Source organism: Furipterus horrens, unplaced genomic scaffold, assembly GCF_987537825.1.
Source record: "Furipterus horrens unplaced genomic scaffold, mFurHor1.1.pri manual_scaffold_10, whole genome shotgun sequence".
NCBI lineage: Eukaryota > Metazoa > Chordata > Mammalia > Chiroptera > Furipteridae > Furipterus > Furipterus horrens.
Window position 1 is genome coordinate 75,627,545 of NW_028327180.1, and position 5,499 is coordinate 75,633,043.

At 40.2% G+C, this 5,499-nt stretch overlaps 1 non-coding gene across 1 annotated transcript; it reads right to left on the bottom strand.

Annotated features, from left to right (window-relative positions):
* Positions 1-779: 779 nt before the first annotated feature.
* LOC150000744 (U6atac minor spliceosomal RNA) lies at positions 780-901 on the bottom strand. The gene has a single exon (XR_016513860.1). It is a non-coding gene; the product is annotated as a U6atac minor spliceosomal RNA (small nuclear RNA).
* Between the last annotated feature and the right edge of the window lie 4,598 nt (positions 902-5,499).

The window sequence follows — 5,499 nt, forward strand, 5'->3', positions numbered from 1 at the left end:
GCTGAAGGGTCCAAGGGAAAGACGGAGTCAATACAGCTTGGCTTCAGGTGCGCCGCAGGAGTTGCCGGTGTTGACTACAACGTCAAACCGCCTTAGGGACTCCGGCTCCGAATTTTCTGTCGGGGTTTACTCCCTTAGCCTTTCCCCCGAAGAGGTATGCCGCAAGGCAGCGGAGGTTTTTTGGAATCAGAGTTTTCCTTCTCTGATGTGCCCTGACTGGAAGATCGAACCAGCGACACTTAGCTCGCAGGCCGACGCTCAATCCACTGAGCCAAACCAGCCAGGGTTTCTTTTTAATAATCAAAAGCTTATTTAGAAAGTGAGCCCTGGAAGAAGTGAGCCAAGTGGGCTTAGGAAACAGGTTACAGAGGCAAAATAAAGGCCATTGGAGCTTAGGAGAAAAAAAGGCTAATAAGCCCTGGCTGGGTGGCTCACTCAGTTCGTTGAAGTATTGGCCTGTACCCCAAATGGTACAGGTTGGATCCCTCCTTTGGACACATACCTAGATTGTGGATTTGATCCCAGTTGGTGCGCGTACAGGGAAGCAGCCAAATGAAGTTCTCTCTCACATCGATGTTTCTCTCTCTCTCTCTAAAATCAATGAAAACTTATCCTTGGGTGAGGATTTTTTTTTAAGTGATATGAAAGAAAGAAACGAAGAAAGAAAGAAAGAAGAAGAAGAAAAAGCAATGGAAACACACCAGGAGAAGAAGGGGGAGATAGGCGGAGGCCTCTTCAGAGAGAGAAGGAGCACTCTGATCTATAAAATCTTAATCTCCCAAAAACCATGGTTAGCTACCAAGAAGCTGGTGGCAATGCCTTATCAGTATGCATGTCGTTAGGCCCGAGGGTCCCTCCACCCTGTCAGGGAGTGCTAACCTTCTCTCCTTTCATACAGCATTAAAGTCTTAAGGCTAGATAATAGATTGCTATATTTTGAGCAATGGCCGAGAATACATAGGAAAAAGCAAATGGATTTTCAATGGGGTTTCCGTGGAACAGCTTCAGGAGGTCATTTTCACCATAAGAGCCTCCTCTTGTGGAAAAAGGAGGCCCCGTTGTATATAGCAAAATAATTCCATACTGGAAGTCATCTCTGCCTTTTTTTTTTTTTAATAGAGGGAAAAACAGAGAAAAAAGACTAATTTGAGATGTATTTTGGAGATAGAATAGACAACAATACATGCACATGGAAAATAATGTAGTTAGCCACAGGATTATTTAATTCTAGACACATTTGAGATCACTATGTCATGGTGCAGAACTGGAAAGTGAATAGGGTGAATAGGAAAATGAGAAGACCGCCTTCTTGTTTACTTCCTAGGTAACTACGAAGGGGAGAAGACCGCATTCTGACATAAACTGTACTGCATACACACTTGTATCATTAAATGCTGGTGACTTAATGCATTTCTTTCACACTGGGTGTTGTATCCTAGTTAATCCAGATTCATCACTTAGTTCCTTTCTCCAGGACTCAAAGTGCTCAAAGAAGAAAGCAAGCATGAAGTTCTCCTATGACTTGAAACTAAGCAGAAGTTTATATTCTTCTTCTTTAGAAGTTTAGATCTGGGGTGAAGCCCCCCTCTTCCCAGGCTTCTTGCCAGCCCTCTTATACTTAGCCAAGAAATATGGAACATGTTTCACCCGTGCGTACCACCTCAGCTTCTGGTTGGGGTCACGGAGGGGACTGAAGAGTAAAATCAAGCTTCAAGAAGAGAACCCAGGGCAATAGTTTACCTGCCCTGGTTTAAGGGTGCCACAGATTAGCTTGATTTGAAAGAGTCACAGATAGTTTTGAGAAGTACCCTCCCAGCTCAGAAATACTGCGATTTCTCTTATGCAGGTAACTATAAGAACTGTTTAGATTAAGCTTTGATTTTTTATTGAGATGGCTCAACTCTGCTATTTCTGTGACTTGAGTTGCTTCTCTTGGATTCTTTATTTTTGTTAGTCCCCTCACTAATAACATTTCTTATACTAATTTGGGACCTTTCATTTAAGATCCATAATTGCTTTCCGAAAGTTAATTAAATCTCAGAAACTCCCAGGCTTACAGAGTTTACTAACTAAAGGTAGAGTCCAATGATTTCTGGCATCATCACATGGAGACTGCAAATGAGATAGCTTTCTCCCGCCTCACCAAAGCACATGACTGAAGAAAAAGATCTCCGTGGAGTAGTTATGCGCAGCTTTCCTATTAAATTAAGTAGACCATTCAGTCCATTGGAAAGGGGAGATGACTAAGCAAAATGATGTTTGTCTATTTTCCTGCTTCCAAGGTGACCCAGAAAATGCTCTCCCCCATCCACTGCTGTGATTGATGCCTTTTGTTCCCAGGCCAAATTGTTTTTATAGCCCACCCCCTGCCAGCACTTTCCAAAGTGCCACTGCCATCAGCTCCAGAGGGAGCCCTTCCTCAGGCTTCCTGGCCAGCAGCTGCACTGCGGTGGCAGGCAGCGCGGAATGGGGGAGAAAGCAGCTTGCAGACAAATGGGCAGCTGATCAGACCAACAGCCCCATCACTAGAATCTTTTTTTTTTTTTTTTTTACTTGCCTCATCTGCATTTCTTGGTTGAGGTGTAGGGAATGCTCCTTGGAAAATTATGGTTCATAAGGTCTATCAGAGCAACCTCAAATTCCCTACTTCTTTTTTTTCAAACTAAGTTGGCTCATTCAGCCCAATATTGTCAAATCATTACAGACTTTACAGATATTAAAAGCACTATAAGGAAATATTATGAACAACTTTAAGCCAATAAATTTGACAAATTAGATGGGATAGGCAAAATCCCTTGAAAGACACAAATTACCAACAATGTGTTATCCTAAACTACAATTTCGGGATCCTTCTTTAAAATTGTCTATCATCAGAGTGTGGATCTTTCTCTGTGTTCAGCTCTTTTATTTTGGAGCTCTGCTGAGCTTAAATAGCATTCTCAAGGCTACTACTAGGATCTGGGCACAAGTTTTTTAATTGTGGTTTGGAGTTAGGCTATTTTATAAGAATAAGCACCTTAAGGGCTACTAAATCTTAATTAGGACTGTAAGATCCTGATCCTTCTGGGTGGCCTTTATGTTGGGGCCAGAATGACAACCTCTCTGGACTTTATCTAGTGTTCCTGGTCCTTGCCAATGTGAGAACATTTCAAGGAATCTTTAACATATATATGTGGTTTAGAGCCTCTTGCACCATAAAATGGTTAGACAAGGACCAATATAAAACAATCAGCCTACAGTGAGATTGAAGCTTTGGAAACAAGCACATCCTTTTCAGTGGTGCTTGTTTTTATAATGTGTCATTTAGCAAATGGACTGTGAAGAATTGGTCATGCCAAACTTCTAAACACCTGATGACTGGCTACAGACTAAATATTCCAGTGAAAATTTTAACTTTAAAGCTTCATTCTTTCAAAGTTCAATTAAAATAAAATACTATAGTTAACAGGACTTCCAAATTCTAGTCCACTTTAACTTATTTGCCCCTTTCAGCGATACATGTTCAACACATAAATGGCAAACCATTATGAGTTGCTTCATGCCTCTCAGGAATGGTTTGAGAAAATGGTAATATTTGAAACCACTGTTTTCTTTGTGGTGAGAAACAAAATATACTAAGTAAAAATGTAATATTGTTAGGGTATTACCCTATTGGTGAAATCACATTGTTACAGCCCTCTTTCTGTTACTAACGTGGTAGGTCCCAAGCTGAACACACCATTGCATGTAGGAAGCCAAATCCTTTATTTTACCTTCCTATAGACTAGGGTGCCCCACCTGCCCTCTCTGGGATCCCCTATCTCTGGAACCGGCCAAGCTGCCCTCTTCACTGGATCCTGTGCCAGTAAACTGTACTAATTCATTTTTTAAAAATTAAGTGTAGTTAACCCTGGCCAGGTGGCTCAGTTGGTTGGAGCATCATCCCTTGCAACAGAAGTTTGTGGGTTCAATCCCAGATCAAGGCACATACCTCGGTTGTGGGTTTGAATCCTAGTGGGGTGCATACAGAAGGCAACAGACTGATGTTCCTCTTTCTTCTCCTTCCTCTCTCTCTAGAAAAAAAAATTAATAGAACATATCCTTGGGTGAGGATTCAAAAAAAATAAGTATAATTGACACATAGGGTGGGGCAAAAGTAGGTTTACAGTTGTTCATATGGAAAATAATACAATAATAAATAATGATATAAGAATAAACTGTTTTGCATACTCATGACTATAAGCCTACTTTTGCCCTACCCTGTACAATATTCTATTGGTGTCAGGTGAGTGTGGCATTCCTCCACATAGGCTGCTATAAAGATTTTGAAATTATGAAACACATTACAGAGTGAAGGAGTTAAAAACAGTGTACTAACATGCTTTCTTCCTGTTCTGTTGACCAGGAGACTCAAGTTGAGTGGACAATACCCCTACTGAAAACAAATTTGCTACTTCCATTGGACAGCTAGGTATGAAATTAATTCTATTTTGTGACAATCAACAGATACTTATTGAGGATCTAGTGTGTACCTAATATGGGGAAAAATAATTTGTTTGTTTGCCTGGCATTCAGGGTTTCCACAGAGTGGCCCATGCTTATCTTTCCAACCTTATCTCTCCAGAACCTGACTTTATGGACACTGCTGTAGCTAGAGTGGTCTATTTGCTCACCTTGCTCATTTCTACCTCTGTATACTTGCTAAAGTTTTCTTTTCCTTACTTCTTCTCTCCCACATCACAAATGCTGGCAGCCTTTCCTACTCTTTTATGCTATCCCTAGCCTAGAAGATAATATGCTGTAATTTCACTCTAATACATGCTTATCTCTTGTGCCTGTGAACTAGTCATGGTTAATTTCTGACTTCTTTGGCACTTAATAATATACTGCTTTGATATAATGTAGTGAGCAATATGGTAAAATGGCATTCAGGAACAGCAAAGCAGTTTTGTATCATAACTCCATGACTTCCTAGTTCTGTGACCAGGGAAAAGGTTGCTTAATCTCACTCATTTTGTTTCCTCCTCTATAAACTGGGATAACTAACAGTAGTGCCTACCTCATGGGGTTCTTGGGAGGGTTAAATGTAATGATATATGTAAAAGTACCTGACAATGTGTGGTGGTACAGAAAAAGCACTCAGTCAATGTTAGCTATTATTGTTTACCTCATGTAGTTTTAACTTATTTATATATGGATTATGTTCCTGTCATTAACGGAAGTATTACTATCTGTTCCTATTATGTGCCAAGCACTATGTTAGGCACTTTCACCTATATTATCTTACTTAATCCTCAAAACAATCCTGAGGTTAAAGTAGTTTGATGTACTGTAGAAGCTATAACTGGGAATTATTAGAGCCAGGGTTTTTAACTAATTATGCTTGTTTCTAAAGCCTTTCCATTACTTCATGGTGGTTTTTCATAGACATGGGAAACTTCTCATTTTCCTCATAGATCCAACTAAGTTCTGAGTACAGTCAAATTTATTCACTTCATGGATTTATTGTATATAAATCAA